Source organism: Periplaneta americana, chromosome 5 (assembly GCF_040183065.1).
Source record: "Periplaneta americana isolate PAMFEO1 chromosome 5, P.americana_PAMFEO1_priV1, whole genome shotgun sequence".
NCBI lineage: Eukaryota > Metazoa > Arthropoda > Insecta > Blattodea > Blattidae > Periplaneta > Periplaneta americana.
The window spans coordinates 93,532,263-93,551,478 of NC_091121.1; the positions used below are offsets into that span (position 1 = coordinate 93,532,263).

The following is a 19,216-nucleotide window of genomic DNA, read 5'->3' on the forward strand; positions in this document are numbered from 1 at the left end:
ATGCTTAATCGATTTCTTTCATCAGTCCATTGTGCTGCCATCAGAGAAAATTTGCATTCAAGATTTGCATTGTGAGCAGGCACAGCGAAAATATAGGCCTACTAACAGATTTCCAATAATTCTGAATATTGTTCTGTATGGTTTACAGTCTCAAAAGTTTTAAGCCACTTGTCTTGAACTGTTCCGTTTTCCCATTCATGAACGCCCAAGTTTGTACTCACAAAGTTTTTCAAGCAAACAAACTCATCAAACACTTCAGATTCTGAAAGCATCCCTTTTCCTTCTGTTTTTAGATAAGTCAATGACTCTTCTATATCACTATATCTATTTAAAGTTTTCAACAAATTCGGCTAAATCACATAATAGATATAATGTAGTTACCTTAAAATACAAAGAAGCTGTAAACCAACTCAAAATCGAGACATGTGACTGTCCCAAACGAATTTGTCGGGACACCGGTACAATGAAGACAAAAGCGTGACATTCCCGGAAAATCGGGACGTATGGCAATCCTGAGCAGACGGAATAATTTATTATTATCAATCGTCAATATGTATTAAGTTGTTTGTTGGCACTTATTATAATAGTGAATACTTCGATATTCTCGGACGTTTAGGCTTCCGGAGCAGTGGTCCTCTATGGCGATTCACATTGCAGCGCTTCCAGCTACAAATTCAGTAGAATCATGCTTGAGTAGCAGAGTAAAGATTAGCCCATCACTGAGTATGCTTTCCTTGCTGGGTTTGTCCTCCGTTGTTTGGAGCGATAGTTTGGCCGTCATGTTAACCGTACGACCAGGAAATCTCATTACTAGTGAATAATTAAAAATATAGGAATAAGTACGCGAGTCAGGTAGCAAAGGTATTAATGGCTACCGAAATTCAGCGAATAATAATAATAATAATAATAATAATAATAATAATAATAATAATAATATGTCGCTGTGCTCTGGTTCAGAAATGTATTTCTATTTGGCGAGGGAAATGACTTCATTCAGGGCTACACAATATTCAGGATCAAGTTACCGTAAAACATAACTTACTATGAAGAGTTCGTAGGAGAAACAGGATATCAAAGATTAATGCATAGTTTTTCATCAGACATCAAGAACAATAGCTCACGTAACAACTGGATGCATAAATTGTCTCAACACAGAGTACTGTATCGACACGACTTGCAAATATGTATAGGTATATTAAGACTGGAAACCCAACTTGCACTTGTGAATAATGAAAAAAAATGGCCAGGTCAACAACAGAGAATCAATATTATAGACTATTATGTTACCTCAATACATGTAGATAAAATTATTCCAGAAAACAAATCCGATAGTGTCCTACATAAACATTTGCGAAAGAAACGTTTTTATTATCGACGTTACCCCTACATTAGATCATTACATCAAGAAACAGTAACTGAAAGATATCGAAGTATGGACTGCTGTTCGTCATTACTAGATCTATAGACATCTGAATTAGTAACAATAGTGATGTGCTTGCGGTCTCAACTCCCAACAAAATATCTCTGGTATTAATTTCAATCAGAGGCCGAGTAAATCCTAGGGTCATAATGAAGCCAGAAGGATTAGATCGATGGAGAAGATCCATGACGCCATCACGAATCGAACTCGTGTCCATCCGATTTGCAGTGAAACACCTTAACTGCCACGCTACCGCAGGCCCCGACGCCATCTGTACCATACAGTGCTGTCGCTACATGTAATTTACGATACTCATCCCTACTGAGGACAAATGAGAGGAGAAATTTAAAACGTACGCAAAACATGTCCTCGCAAATGGTTCGGGACTGAAAGAAACTGAATATGTGAGCTCCAAGCCTGTTGGCCACTTGTCTCACTTCGGGTTACACAGCTCCACTGAAGGAGCTCTAGAAAATTTTGAAGGGGGAAAGCCGAAAATGGACGTAACCTCTTAGGTATTTCATACCGCCCTACTGAATTATAATGTTCGGCATTTACCCTAAGTATAGAACTCCTTTACTGAGTACTGACAATCGAAGCAGTTAAGCGTAGGTTGTTTTTTCCAGTAGTGTACCTCCCTTCTTTTTAAATGGAAGACATCGGAAACTCTAAAACAATAAATGAAGGGTACAGAGGAAAAACAATGAATGTCACAATTCTGTTAAGGGTGATGCCATTATCTAATTTTCAACCTTACTATGAACTTTAGTGTTGTTCTCGCTAAAACTGGTAAACAGGAGGATTATCACCACGGATGCAGTCATCCTTTCCTTCATTTTTAATACGAACAATATTACATTTTGCATATTATACTTAATTTTATTATTATTTCACCCTTAACAGAAGCGTGACATTCATTGTTTTTACCCTTCAATTCTTAGTAGTGAAGAAAAAAAAATTCAAACACTTTAGAAACACAACACTGAAAAACTGTCATTATAACAAAAAATATTAAACTATATCAACTAAAAACGGGACTTTGAAGCAAGCTACGTGACACTATCAGAAGTAATTAAATAAAGCTCATTAATGGATACGATTTAAATTAAAAACAGGGATAAAACATATAAGCAATGTATAGAATCAGGTTCCGTATTACGGATTATATGATAATTGAAAGCATGCGTGTAAACATCCGATAGTATTTTATCCACCTCTCTTGATAGCAGAATACGTGGAACTTGGAGGAAAGTAACGTCCGAGTGTCCATTGTAGCGCCGTATAGTTACAAAGCCTTGAGGCGCTGCATCTCTGCACATGCGCAATGAACCTTGAACGAGTCGCGCCCGCTGAACAATAAAACAAAAGAACTGAAAAGAGCAGTTGCACGACGGTGCAAAACAATGCACAGTCGTAAAAGTGTTGATATGGACCCCGTAAACTTGCAAGTTCTAGCAAGATCTTCGACAGGATAAACCTTTGCACAGTGTGCATGTAAAATAATGTGGCATTGATATCCGTGTTGACCTAATGTAGCAGCACAATATTATCCCGTAAGTACTTGCGAAAGCTTTGTGTTCCTTGATTTCTCATAATACGAAATATAGAAATTATTGCTGAAAAAAATATTTCGACAGCTTCTCATAAAGTAACGTTTTGAGCACAACTAATAAAAAAGTGGTTTTTGGCTTGAGGTCCATCAGTGTATGACCTTATCTACTAAACTATTTTATTCATACTATAGTTGTATAAGTTCATACGCAATGTGTGCATTTGAAATCATCGATCAGTCAGTTCAATTCAAAAGGCTTCTTGTCGCTTCAACTACGTAGTAGTCTGTCTCTTTCCTTTGGTGTTTCTTTAAATTCTTCATAATTGTTGCACTTCATTCTATTGAGCTGGTATATTTTCTTCTCGATCTTACTCTTCCTTTCTGGCCAAGTATTCTTCTTCCTCAATATATTAATGTGTTATATGTGATTGTATGACCAATTAATTTTATTTTTCTTTCCTCTAATTTCTTCGTTAGTGGTCTATTTTCACTTAGTCTCAAACTTCAATATTTTATACTTAATTTAGTCAGCTAATTTTGAATATTGTTCCACACATCCACACTCTATAGCATTTTTTTTCCAATTTGCCAACTTTCTCTCCCATTAATACACTCCAGATAAAATTTTCTTTATTTGGATATTTATATAGCTGTAAGATAATTATTTCCTTCTATACAGTCATTCCTAAACTTAGATCTTTTAATGCTAGATAAGCGTATTAAAATTGACTATTAGGGTCTATACGATAGTGGGCGAATACTACTTTTGACACTAGTGCGAAAAGTATTATCACTGACTTTCAACTATTCGCTCCGATCGTCATTTGTTTCCTATCATATATGTCACTCGACGGAAGTACCCAGAGAATTTTGCCCATCATAAACTCCACTTACTCTTGCTAAGGTCGGAACCTGGCTGGTTGGCGTGGGATTGTAGATTCTTATAGAAAATATAACCTTAGTGTTACTTGAAGTACTTGTACAGTGTCAATTTGAAGTCTTTATGTGTTTAAACAAAGACCTTAAGTTTTCAGTCAGTCGTCCTCTACTAAGTCCAGTGGTGACCATAATTGCTATTACATATATCAAAGTTTGCAACTTCAACCCCACTGAAAGTCACGAAAACCCGATTAAAATAGTACAGTACTATGATTTTCTTCAGAAAAGAAATGAAGTTGGTACAGTAGTTCAATGTCTTAGTTTTATAACACGTATACTCGTGACTGAGATAACTTCAATATATAGACCTATTTCTCGCCCATGTGTTAATTCAATGTGCTAATCATTTTCCACGCCATTACCCTATCATCCAGAATTATGAATTCCGCCTTACACAGTGTACAAGTATTTCCTCTGGAACGAAATTCTACACGCTACTATTGCCCATCCAACTGATTTGAAACAAAGGTACGTGTTGCGATGTCTCATGATTGGTTGCATGGTATACCTCTCGGCGTAAAAGAATGTAGTCTGTTATATTTTATATATCCTACCATTTATTATTTGTTTCCAAATAAATTATGTTCCAACATAGCAAAATCTATGTTAAATAAATTAAGAGACCTATACTTTAATTTCAAATATATACAGGGACATCATTTTATTTTTACTTCAATTTCTATTGTACCTGAGTTTTTGAATGTACTTCACTCCTACCCCTTCTCCTAACGAAGTTCAACCGTCCTCCACACAGATCCAAGACCGCATATATAGTCACAGTAGCCTTATGGTCATAGTAAACAGTACGTTCCAAAAATATGTTCGCGTTTTCGAGTGACAAAAGAGCTTTCAATATTGAATCATTTTCGCACAGGTATAGGGAAGACCAGGTAACTTGATACCCTAAGGGTGAAACCTAACCATTTTTCCCCCATTACTACAAATGCTAGTGGATTATGGTGATTTTCTAGTTTGAAGGTTGAATTTTCTTTTGCCAACTTCTTTTCGAATTTCGATACTGACAAATACTATAAATGGTAGTGATTTTGTAACCGGTATGTTGGCAGCTGAGGCAAATATCGACAATATTTGCCGGTACTGGAGTTCCATGAAATTAAAATTGTACTAGATTTCTCAGCCGGTTACTGGAAGATAGTGAAATTCGAACTTATTAATAATTAATTAATATTAGTATTAATATTAATACATAATAGTTATGTTATGTGTTGCGTTGTGGTTATAATTCAAGAATAGTCAGATAAGTACGAATGAATATAATATACTTGGGCGTGATAATGCACGTGGGTAATGGATAGAAATATTATTTCAAATTTTAATGAATTTCTTTCGTGTTTAGATTTTTATTACTATGTCAAAAAAATGAAATAGTGTTGCAGTGACTCCTCCAAGGAAGAAAATGTGTGGCATTCAGAGTACGCTTCAGAAATCTGTAGTTCACGTGTATAATGAGTTGAAGAAAGAAGATAATGAAGAAGGAATTATGCTAACGGAGACAGCAATTACAACCAGAATAGGACAATTATTAGGAGTAAGTATTCTTAAGCATACATTTCAAAGTGGTATTCAGTTTTAGGAGTTTGCACTAATAATTTCATGATTGTGGTCAAACAAAACAAATTTTTAGGTTAGGCCTAATGTTTAATCAAGTCAGTGATTTTCATATTGCCAAACTAAATACATTTAAGATACTGTAATACTGCAGTAGGTGATAGCTTAAATACATTTACAAATTAGACGAACAAGTAATCAAATGGCACGAAAGTAAATTTCCAGTTTTCTCTTTTGATATTAAATTAACCGTTCAGATCACAATTTACATGCCACATCGGCCGAAGAAAATACAAGTCATATTGTAATTATTAACTTGATATTGCAGCAAATATTACATGAATGTTGGCCTGTTATGGTGCTTAAAAATAATTCAGTTTTATATAATAACTATATAACATAATCTATAAAGCATAGGAACGTTGACTGTGGCTGAATAATTTATTCATGTCTGGTCTAAGTAATATTAAATATGGTGTTTCTTCAGAAAAGTTACCCCACCCAAAGTACTTGTTAAGATATAACACTCGAGAGGACGAGGACGCACTACTGGGAAACTAACCATTTCTCTTCGTCCTGGACCTCTCGCATGTTATATTGGTAATTAGTAACAAGTTTGAGGGAGGGACTACAACAATGCATTAGAATATACAGGTAAGTGTCAAAGGATTTTTGTGCTGAAAGTATTTGTGGCTGTGCACTAAAACCACGTGTTCATCACTATGTAAATATCACAGAAATCAATTAAACAAAATAAAATTATGCCTTCTTTGGTGTAGCTTTTCTGGAGAATTACCTAAATATTAGCCTACTTAAACCTATCGTAGACCCAACCTAACATGTTGATCATTTTCTATTCATATAGCTGTAAATGTTGGTATTATGCATGAATTTTATGATATAACAATTTTTAGAAGTATTATGTTATTGTTTGTTATTACAGCTTGGCTTAACTACAGCCACGAAAGTGATCAATTCACACAAGGGGACCCCACTCGTGACACCAGGAAAACATAGACTACGTAAACATCCAGTGACTGATGCTGATGATTTTACGAAAGATGCAATTGCGAGATTTATTTATGACAAGTTACATAAAGGTAGGGAAGTTACAGGAATTATTGTGTTGATTTATGCAATGTAATTCTGATATTAGTCATAGGCCTATGTATAAAAATATGGCATAATTTTCATTTACTGTTACAGGGGAAGTACTAACAGCAGCAAAAGTTCTGCAACATATGAATGATGATTATGAAACATATTTATTTAGAGTATCCTTATCATCGGTGAAAAAAATTTTGAAAGAGATGAAATTTCTATGGAGCAAAGGGGATCCTTATACACATGTATGAGAAAGTGATGTTATTCGTTTTTAAGAGAATATATAAGAAATGTGGAGCGTGAGAACTCTAAACCCGTAGTATTCTTGGATGAGACTTGGATTTTTATGAATGGTAAATTTCAATGTATTGTGAGACATTGAGTGATTGAATTTTTTACTAACAAATAGATTAACACTTATGTGGAATATGAAATTGCAATTAATATAGGGTACTAGTAATGAATTCAGGTGGGAACAACATGTTTTGCAATTAATAGTTTCATATTATAACTAGAGGTTAGTTATAAAATTCTTGAACGGTTTTCCTGTCTTTAAAATTTTTGTGTCTCTTAGAGTGTCAATGTGAATTGCTTTTCTCTCTCTGTTTTTTTAAGTATGATCACCCACTTATTCATGAAATAAACCAGGTGAAGTTTCCAGTGACATGAATGGTGTTATTCATAGACCAACAAATGAGGGTGGAAGATTAGATGCCGGAATGAAAGGTGGATTTATACTCGGTAAGTTATATTGATTTATATTTTACATAAATTTGGCAAGAGTAATTTTTTTAATCAGGGTACAAAAATATAAAAATTGGTGACTAAATAAAAACGTGGGAAAGCCTTTCACCAAAGAGGATCTCATGTCATGTCATGTTATGTTATGTTATGTTTTATTTTCTTTATTTAAATGCTGTGAATTCATGTGACGTAATTATATGCCCAGGTATAATTTTTATTGCAGGTGCTGATTTAATTTTTTCATGCAATTGAAAGAAAAGTCAGGACTACCATAGTGCTATGAATAGCCCTGTAGTTGAGAAGTGGGTGCAAACACAGTTGTTGACCTGAGAACATTAGGGCAATGCGTTATTGTCATGGATAGTGCTGCATATCATAGCAGACTTGTGAAAAATCAGCCAACAACAAAATGGAGGAAAGAACAGCTACTGGTGATTGCAACTGAATATAATAGATTTGTTGTACTAAATGATAAGAGTTGTACTAAATGATAAGAGTTGATGGTGTGAAATCACCTTTTGATATTACATTGCAATATTAATTTCCATACTTTACAGTCATTATTAGTATTATTATTATTATTATTATTATTATTATTATTATTATTATTATCTTTACTACTACTACTACTACTACTACTACTACTACTACTACTACTACTACTACTACTACTTATAGATGCTACTTTTTTCTTTCAGGTGAAATTGAATCTACATAAGAATCCTAAAACAACAGAGCCTTGCCAATTACTGTTCTGAAGCTGCCTTGTCTTATGTGTTGTGTCTATATACAATTAATTCTTTCAGTTTTTTTTCCCCTTTAATGTAATGAAGTTGTTGGTTGATTGATACCAAGTGTTCAGCAGTTGATGTCATTTGTTATCTTGCACTCCAATATTTAACCAGATGATTGAAAGCTGTGTAAAGTTAAACAGTCAAGACAATGATCCATATCTTCATTGAGATTTCAGAAATGGCATGGGGAGATTCTGAAATATCAGTTCTTTGTAAATATTTGAGACAATCATGGCCTGTGATAATATGAGTACTGCCACTGTAGATTTTCATAGAAGTTCAGTTATTAAATTAGGTGTATTATTTTTACTATGTATTGTACTATATTTTTGTTTCGCTTAATTGATGAATTATATATGCTGTAAATTGAATAGTAGACTGTAGGTCTATAGCTTAACTGATGAATTGTATGTGCTGTAAATTAAATAGTAGGCTGTATACCACAAGTGATGAATTGTTTATGCTTGTAATGTGAAGTAATTTGCATGATATTTATTATCAGTTTCTGTATATTTCAACTGATTGAATTGTTTATACTTTTAAATTGAATTAACTTGCTTGCTATGTATTATATTTTATAGCTTAACTGATGAATAATTGTTTAGGTTTGTCAATTTAATAATCTGAGTGCCATATACTTCATATTTTTAGTGGAGCCACCAATGTAGCTTAGTCGGTAGACTCGTTGGCCTGCAAATTCAGAGCTGCACTCGAGGGTAGTTTGGATCCCCCATTTGGTCTGATTAGTTGGTTTCTTCTGAGGATTTTCCTCCATCGTGGAGCAGACCCCAGATGGCCTATTGCAATTTTTTCATTTGCTTTAGAATCATTCCGATTTTTGTTACCACATTGTCATGTTCTGATCTTGTTATTCTTTTAACAGTGTGGTAAGATGCAGGTATAGATAACCTTACAGTAATTTTGCTACCTTTCAGCTACCTCATTACCTCCCACTCCATAAAGTTCATGGATCCACGGAAGTACCAGTCGTCGATGTAATTCGACCATTTTGCTTAAAATATTAAAACACTGTAAAATATTGAGATTTCATGCTGTTACGTCCAATACTGCAGCAAGAACATCTGATTTTGAATCTGATAGTATGACAGCCTTCTCAGATTTATGAAGTCGATACTGGAGATTTTGTAAGCTTAAAAGTGTATCTAAATTTTCACTATCAAAATTAGTCAGTGTTTGAAGTTAGTTAGTTAGTTAGTTAGTTAGTTAGTGGCGTTTAAAAAGGGCGCGTCAGCTACTATGGCTATTTGCGCCCTTATCTAAAATCTTTCACTAAACACAAACACAATACAATAACCAGAATGTTTAAAAAGCTAAAAAGCGTTGTCACGGTTAAAATGGGGCAAACAAGTGTTTGAATATAATTCCCTGTAAAAGGGAATATACTGGTATTGTACTACAACACCACTACATCTATGGCTTGGTAAACAGGATCCATCTATAAAAAATACTGTATGTAGTCACTCACTGACCAGATCATTTATCGTTTCTAATGATTTTTAAAATGTCTGGAGAAGTATCACATTTCTTAACATCATCTGTTAAAGTTAACTTATATACTATTCATTTTGAAATAACTTGGGATTGTGTTTTATTAGTAAAGTTTCCCTTAATTGAGCAAGTTTGAGTTCTCCAAGTAGAGTCAAAAAGTCTGTTGGGATTTTGGCTCAGTTTATTAATATTTGTGGACTGTGATTTTTTGTTCTAGACAACCATATTATCTGCAAATGATGAGATTATCATAAGATCTATTTCTTTAGTTAGACCATCGACATTAATATTGGAAAATGTATTCCTGAAAACAACAATGTGGGAAGCCCAGATGAATCTGTCTCTATTTACATATTTGTGACAATGAATCAAATAATCAAGTCACTGACCCAGTGTAACACTTTATCATGGACACCCTAAGTTTGCAATTTCTTAAGTGATTTATATCTACAGAGCCATATGATCCTTGAAAATAAATTAAAATTGTTAAGTTGTTTTGTTTTCTGTTTAAAATATCTTTAATATCTTGACTAAAATTTAAAATCTGTCCATTTGTTGAATGCAATTCTCTAAAGTCAACCCAATAAAATGAAAGTTAGTTACTAGATTCCAGGAACCAATTCAATCTATGAAATCATCTCTTCCATAATTTTGGCTATCATACTAGTAAGTGGTATCTGTCGATAACTCGAAAAGATATTAGTTGAATAATTGCTTTTCAAAATTGATGTTATGATAGATTTTCTCCAGACAGATATTGTATTTTAGATGAGATTACAAGATAAAAGTAGTGAGTTTGCTTGTTTGCCAACATGTTTAAGAAAATCAGCATGTGTATTGTCTGGACTTGGAGATGTTTTGGGTCTTATGTTATTAAATTAATAGTAATATTCAGTTCTTGATTAAATATTGTTATATAAAGTAGATAGTAGATTTAATATTTCTCTCAGTTTTTCCTTAATAGTCTGACGTACACAGATAAAACTAACAACCACACCACCAACTAATCTAATAGAAATTAAAATATAATTAAATGTAGTAAAAGTAATTAAAATTATAAATACACGTAATAAACCATAACCCCCTAATTTCAACAATATACTATTTTATTCCCTTTTACAGCTTGTAGATAATTATTAATTATAGTTATTACTTATTAGCATAATATTTATTGAACTTATTGGCTATTTCACTTCGTTTGAAAGATGTTATTGTGTACAAAAAGCATTTTTTGATGATCGTTTCATGCTGTATGTTGTGTATAAATCTATGATTTCTGGCCATCTGTTCTGTGTAATCCATCTTTTGTATAGAATTAATAAAATATTCTTTTGGTAGTAATTATTTTATTAATTGAGTATTTAATTTTCACCAGCTCACATTTCTTGAATCATTTGCTTTTTCTTATTTAAATTTAGGACACAAGAGCCAAAAAGAGACTTCACAGTTATGTATCATACATTTTTTCAATGACAGACGTGGAGTTGCAGAAATAATAAGTGTAAGTGTAGCATTATTAAGCAATTTACAAACAAATGAAATCTTTAAAGAGGTATCTAGAAGTGAAATTACTTATGGCTTTTAAGGACCAAAATTATTTTTGTAAGTTGATTTATTATTATTTCAGTTTTAGCATAGTTGTATTATCCATTTCCTTACTAATTTCAAAAGATAATCAGAAGTTCATTCGAATTCCAACCAAAAGTCAATTGGTTATTAATTTATCTACCTTTAGGAAGTACAGTATATGTACGCTGGAATCTTTGAAGTGAAGTGACAATAATTTAATTGGTCTTGGAACAGATTTGATTCTTGAATATTATATACTATACTTTGTTGTATATTTACGTCTAGTAACCTATTAATGCTAATACTAATAATAATGTAAAGGAATAAAAGAATAGAACATAGCAATACATTTCTCATTATTATTGAAACTATTTAGAATAACCTTCCAACATTAAGGTAAAGTACGGTGAGTAAAGAAGTCATTCAGTACATAGGATCGTGATTTTACTACATGTGGTGATATCTGGTAACAGTTGGCAACACTGACAAGGCGGAAATATTTGCTGTTTGGGAACTGAACTTACGTGATCCTCACTATACTGTCGTCCATTTGCCTACGTCGTATCCCGGTTTCCCCCACTAGCTTTTATTCGCCAGCTAGTGGCTGGGCTGTCTTAGCTCTTTTCTGAGAACATTAATTTCTGTTAGGAATTGGACGTCTACGTAATACTGTATTATACAACTGTTTAAAAAAACTTAAATAAAAGGGCCTCGTTAAGTAATTAACTGTCACGTGATTTCCTCCCTTTCTACGACCCTACGACATAACCACTTGGACGGACAGTAGATAGTATGTCTGAGTAATTTTATCTTTTCGGATCGGGCAGAAGTGAAGATTGAATTTACAGTACGTAAGGTACTCTTTTTTAGAGTAGGTACAGCATTATTTCAACATGAGTTACTAGTACGAAGAACGAAACTGGTAATTGGGATTAGGTACTATAGTCTATAGTGCGATAATATGCACATTAGAACTGAAGCCTGTATCGAAATGAACGGCCGCCATTTTAAAAAAAATGTGTTTGAATATCTATATTATGATTATATTTCAATTTAACTTCATTCTCTATATTGTACGCTAATGTGCTATAGACAGTATAATATACACTGCATAATGAATACGTCCACATGGACAGCTCAGTTCGTGAGTAAAAACACTCATTGTTAATACTGATTAAACAAAAACCTAATGAAAATGATCAAACTCAAAAGCGCAATATTTCCTAGTTTACATAAAAGGATGAACTACTTTTCTTCCCTCCTATACCTAGTAAAGTGATTTGTTTGTATATTACGCCAGTATCATCGAACTCCAGTCGTGGAAGGGGGTAGCAAACGGCGTTGATCCAGAGGTATAGGCAAGTTAATATTAAAAATGTTAGTAAAAATAAAATGATGTCCCTGTATTTACCGTACAATAAGATTACACCATTCATAAGCTACCCCTCGTTCAATGATACATTCAACTGCTGCTTCTAGAATTCCACAGCAAGGGTACAAATAAGGGTGAATACCCTTTAAGGAATGCAATAGAGAAATCCGCTTTCCACACCCTCAGTTTACTTGTTTTGTGTTCCTAGCGCCTAGCTGGCGTACGTTGGTCCCGTCAAGTGAAAGTTATTTTTTGTTTACATATTACTTGTTCCGTACCTTTTGTTCCATCTATCACCTACCTCAAGAATTTTGAAACCAGTTAAGACTGAATGGAAGGTGATGTGATGTCTTACTCATTTCGCTTCTATTCACTTCTGTCATGCTGTGGATGTGAAACAGTTGTTAGTGTTAGTAACCATGGATTATCCGAAAAAAGAACATCCGAAATTATTCCTTTCGTTTGGATAAACGGGTTTTATTGTACGTAATGTATTTTGAATAGGAAAACAACATTACTCTAACATTCTTTGATACTTTTTTTACTTGGTTATTTAACGACGCTATATCACATACTAAATTATTTAGCATCGATGGAAGTAGTGATAGCGAGATGAGGTAGAGGATTCGCCATAGATTAGCTGACATTCGCCTTCCGGTTGGGGAAAACATCGGAAAAAACCAGAGCAGGTAATAAACCAAAACGGGGATCGAACTCGCGTCCGAGCGCAACTCTGGATAGGCAGGCAAGCGTCTCGACTGAGCTACGCCGGTGGCTTTCTGTGATACCCGGAAAGAACATGTGCTGAGTGGAAATCGCTATGTACTTATATAGAAATGCCATGAACCAATCATTTTTCTTGAGCAGCGTTGGCAGCCGGTTTAGTTAAAAAGCCGTTAAGCAACAGTGAAAAGACGCTAAGTCATATTTTTAAACAATACAAAAGCTTAATTAATTTTGTCGCTGAAAACTGTTTACAGTAACTAGATCTAGCGACAAAGTCCATAAATTGGCAACACTGTCCTTGGGCGCGGAGTGATACAAGCTGCACTGTTTATATAAAGTTTATTTTTTGAGCTGGATGGATTAGGTACCTATAGAAAAACAGACCCTAGAAAGATTTTATTGCTCCATGTTTGAAGCAACCTTAGGCCTACAGTATATTATATTTATATAAGTCCACACCAGTGGAGTAACGGTTAGCGCGTCTGGCCGCAAAACCAGGTGGCCCGGGTTCGATTCCTGGTCGAGGCAAGTTACCTGGTTGAGGTTTTCCCGGGGTTTTCCCTCAACCCAATATAAGCAAATGCTGGATAACTTTCGGTGCTGGACCCTGGACTCATTTCATCGGCATTATCACCTTCATCTCATACAGGCGCTAAATAACCTAAGATATTGATAAAGCGTCGTAAAATAACCTACTAAAATAAAAAAAAAAATATTTATATGATTTCAAATGGTAGATAGTCTGTTAAATGTATTTACATACTTTCCTCCATTGCACCGTAATGACATTTCATAGAATGAATCGGACCTTGCAGTGCGCTTTTATTTTCCATAGAGAATAATCATGACATATTGTGCGTATTCCCCATATGGCACTCACTGTCTGGAAGTGTGACATCCTGCAACCTGTTGCGGCTCATAGGCCGTGACGGGACATTCCGCTGCCGATCACACAGTCATCCGACAAGTGCAACGTTCCAGTATAATGAAACATAATGTAAATTAGAACTCGTGACCAGAGGCGAAACATTAACAACGTGTACGCTGCGATCACTTAAATATAAATCGTCTGACGAAGCTGGCAATACAGTGTTTTATTGGCCTACTTCGTGAAATTGACTTTATAGGCTTGCTTTAATTACAGAAACGTTATTGAGGTAAAGCACAACAGACCGAATTAGGAGTTATATTAGAAAGACATTATTTATATTAAATTCGATTGATAAAATTGCAGATTACATTGGCCAAGTGTTAACACGTAGATTTTCTAAACAGTTTTACAAATATAGCCCTAAAGAAGAACGTGACATCGCTAACATGAACTACCAGATCAACTTCAAATTCTAGGAAATGGAACAGTGTAATTAAGGCAAAATCATGAAATAGATTATGCTTATGATGACTCTTGCTATTTTTGAGAACACATTAATGCCTTCATGTAGAGCAGCCGTGGCGAAAATGTGATCGTGCGCCGATCCACTGTGTAACCTGCAACGTGAATCGCACATATGGAGGGAGGCGGACGCCCGAAGGGAAAGTGAAGCATCTGTCTGACTTATTAACGGATTTTCATTTTCCTTACATCAAGCATTTAAATATAGTTTTATACAGTATAAGATTACAAACTAATGTTTAGTACGTGTAAAGAAAGAAATGAATAAGAAAACATAGGACACATTATCACAACCTAAAATTAACTGTCTTCAGAATATGTCTGCGACAGAGGAATTATGTCACTTACTGCCAGTCGTAGTTGATCACGAAGGTACGTATTTGTTTGTCGTGATCTAAATTTGGTTTTTACTATTTTCATTGTTGAAAATAATTTTTCACAAACGTTAAGTAGTAGCGAACATGGCTTCAACAGAGCAAGCGAAAGAACGAAGCTTGAAATATTTATTTTTTTCCAAAGATTTGAAAGTTCAACATTTGTCAAGTCCTTACATCTAGCTTTCATTGTAACATTACATTGTAAATCTGTGAGTTTAAATTGAAGATCTAACCGCATTATGCGTACACCTGCTGTAAAAGGATCGACGTACAGAGATAATAATAATAATAATAATAATAATAATAATAATAATAATAATAATAATAATAATATCTAACCTTTTAATATTTCATGAGTCACGTGTAGTATAATGCCGTTTTATGTTATACAACCGTTTTCCTAGTAATACTTGTGAACAAATCAGACATTTAATATTCTCATCATATTGACAGCAAAAAAATGCGTCCTCCCATCCTACTTGAAACTTTCGTTTTTGTAGAGGCACATGGTTTCGAGAGAGACATTGCGATGATACGCCACTCGCAGGTCAGAGACAAATACAAGTGGAACGGAGTTTGACTCCAGTGAGTGAGAGGGTAGGGGTTGGAGAAGGTAGGAAGCAAGAGAAATGCGTCGACCTGGTTGGCAAGTTGGTATAGCGCTGGCCTTCTATGCCCACGGTTGCGGGTTCGATCCCGGGCCAGGTCGATGGCATTTAAGTGTGCTTAAATGCGACAGGCTCATGTCAGTAGTTTTACTGGCATGTAAAAGAACTCCTGTGGGACAAAATTCCGGCACATCCGGCGACGCTGATATAACCTCTGCAGTTGCGAGCGTCGTTAAATAAAATATAACATTTTTTTTAGCAAGAGAAATGCATAGCAATCACTGCAAGCCGCAATGTGCTCGCGAGTCACATTTTCGCCACGGCTGATGTAGAGGAACTTAGATCTTATCCGCCTATTGAATTCTATACTTGTAAGACAGAATTCTTTAACCCTATGGTAGAATAGGTCTCATGTAAGATGATAGCTAGCATGTTTAATTCGACGTGGTCGAAAAATAAAACAGTTTTTTGATGTTCTTTCCAATAAGGGATAAGTTTCGTTTCTGTGTCATAGATAAACGATACGAAACGCCCAACGGAAGGCATTTTAAAAAATATCGTCGCTTTAACTTCCCATCTCCGACTGAATTTAAATAGGCGAACCTTGGTTCTAATTAAATCACCGATTTTTAAAATGTATTTATTTAGTTATCATTCTGTCTGTTATTTCTTTCCCTTAATTCCGAGTCTTCCTAATTTTCCCTTTCCCTTTTCAGCCCATTTTAAAACTTATTTCATAAATCTGCCTCCATTCCTTCCTTGGATATAGTAATAGTATGTTAGGCAAGTATGAATATTATTTTACAATACACGTTATCTGGGAATGTGGGAGATAATATAAATTTGTTGATACATTAATTTTACATTTTTATTGCACAGTAAATCGAGTTTTTTTCAATTTTTTCCATCCTACTGCAAGACTGTAGCAACGGGAACTTAAGTTCCTTAGATAAGCAAAGTAGGCTGTGGCTCAGCGAAAGAACATCTCCTACTGTTGAATAACAGGACATAAATTGCATCTGACCTAGTCAACTGTAATATAGAATAAAATAATAATAATAATAATAATAATAATAATAATAATAATAATAATAATAATAATAACTTAATTTGAACATGAAATCTTATGACTGGTTTGCAACCATTATAATTCTTTATTTTGTAGATTATTGTTTAAGTTTTCCTTACTGTCACCAGTCATTTATTTAGACCCTGAATAGTAAATTCATTTTGTGGAAGTGAAATCAGAGTGAAATAAATATGCATTTTTCTTCGTAAACTTATATATTTACATGTTAATTACTCTGTTGTCTATCTATTATTCCCCCTTTAGGGAAGGGCATGGACTGAGACTGTCCTCGCATGCAGGCCGCTCGGGTGGGCCCCATTGTACTACCCGGAATGGAATGGTGTGCATGCTCTAAGGTCCCTCTGCGCGACGCCTCCGAATTCCCCTACAGCCTACATGATCCCTTTACTTTTCACGTAGACTTCACCGCGGTCTCTCAATCTCTCCCACGAGTTACCATGAGCCCAGTGGCGAGTCCACGGTGCATAGCGCTACCACCAACAACGAATGACCACATATCCACGGGGTCCAAGTTCGGCGGCGGTCCGCAGCCGACTCTACATCGGAGCATCTTTCATAAGAGGGAAAATTTAATTATGATTGAGAGAAAACCTTGAAAAAAACTCAACGAAGTAACTTATCTCAACCAGGATTTGAACCCGGACTCGCTCGTTTCACGGTCAGATGTGATAACCGTTATTCCACAGCGGTGAACGTGTGCTGTATATAGTCTGCATTAAATATAAACAAATGACGATTAATTTTCAATTGGAGCTTTATATATTAGAATGCTTTAGAAAACGATTAAGAACTCTGTGTTGAAAGTAAGCCTAAGTTAAAATATTAAATAGGTAATAGACGCACTTTCTTTGTTCAGTGCTATCCGATGAGCGTTCTGCGACGTAATATCTACATAAAGATAATTCCATCATTGATCCCTCCCAAAATAGAGTGATGCAAATACAACATGTTCTTTGTATGAATTGAAATTGGGTTATAGATCGCGTTCATGAGTACACAAATACGAGGGAGAGTCAAAAAGTAATCTTAATAATTATTTTATTCATTGAATATGTACAATAAGACTACAAACATTTTATTACTTTTCAACATAGTCCCAACTAAGTTCAATGCAAGTGTTCCTGTTATACCGTCACTTCCCATAACTATGGTCCTGGAACACAACTATAGTCCATTCAAATTTTGTACTCCATAACGTAGTAACTCGCTTATCTATATTTTTGCTGTACTGTAGTTTGAAGTCAAGTCATTGCAGCTATCTACGAACGGTCTATGTTACTTCTACAATGTTCTTTGAATAGTTGTATCGTGGACCATAGTTATGTTCCAGGACCATAGTTATGGGAAAGAACGGTACTACAGTATGTTAAAAGTGAAGAAGTGTTTGTAGTCTTACTGTACATATTCAATTAATAAAACAATTATTATGGTTACTTTTTGACTCTCCCTCGTACATACATAGAAATATGTATACGTACGTACATACATACATACATAGGCCTACATATCATATATGCATAAGTTACATACATACATACATACATACATACATACATACATACATACATACATACATACATACATACATACATACATACATACATATAAACATTACTAGATAAGGCAGATAGACGATTGGGAGGATAGACGAAAGAGGAATCGGTAGATAGATGTACGCAGAGAATGGTTAGATCAGTAGACGGAATGTTCTATACATGTTCCCAATGTAAACTCTCTTCATTTATTATAATTATGTATGGAACAAATCTGTATGGTGTAAAATGTCATATACAGTTCTGTTCTCAAGAAAACACGAGTTAGTAGATAGGATAAATGAATTTCTTTACCGTCTGAATGATTTTAATAGGTTATTTCACGACACTGTATCAACAACTAGGTTCTTAGAATTTGAGTGTGATGGTATTTGGCGAGATGAAACCGATTTTCGTTATGAGATTACCTGACATTCATCTTCAATTTGAAAACCTAGAAGAAACTCCAACTAGTTAATCAGTTCAAGCGGGAATCTAACTCACGCCCAAGAGCAGATCAGAAGGCAAACGCTCTACCGCCTGAGCTACGCCAGTTGCTTGTCTGATTATTATAGGAGCAATGCAACAGGAAGCACTTCGTTTTTATATGGGATTGTTCGCAGTTATTCGTAAACGTCAGTTTTAAAGCGTAGGAAGTTGACATTTGCAATGCTGCCATGAAAGGAAGTCACTTCCCGCAAGGATATAAGAACGTTTTCTGTCCCTCTGAAACGAGGGTGAAATGTCATTCATTTCACTGCTGCCTCGGTCATTCGTTGCCATGGTTTCACATTCCCAATGCCCGTGGTTCCGAGCGGCTGCCTGCCGGACCCGTTGGCCTTCATGTGACAGCTGGAGCACGCTTCTGCTTTTACTGAAATAATAGCAGCATGATTTACAAGCCCCCGGATGCCGGTC

At 34.9% G+C, this 19,216-nt stretch overlaps 1 protein-coding gene and 1 long non-coding RNA gene across 3 annotated transcripts in view; both read left to right on the top strand.

Annotated features, from left to right (window-relative positions):
* The window catches only part of LOC138700008 (uncharacterized), a 346,744-nt gene that overhangs the window by 38,927 nt on the left and 288,601 nt on the right, over positions 1-19,216 (top strand). The window lies entirely within an intron of this gene.
* Positions 4,799-11,702, top strand: LOC138700007 (uncharacterized). Its single transcript, XR_011332142.1, has 6 exons — positions 4,799-5,460; positions 6,424-6,580; positions 6,687-6,937; positions 7,200-7,325; positions 7,552-7,759; positions 8,027-11,702. It is a non-coding gene; the product is annotated as an uncharacterized lncRNA (long non-coding RNA).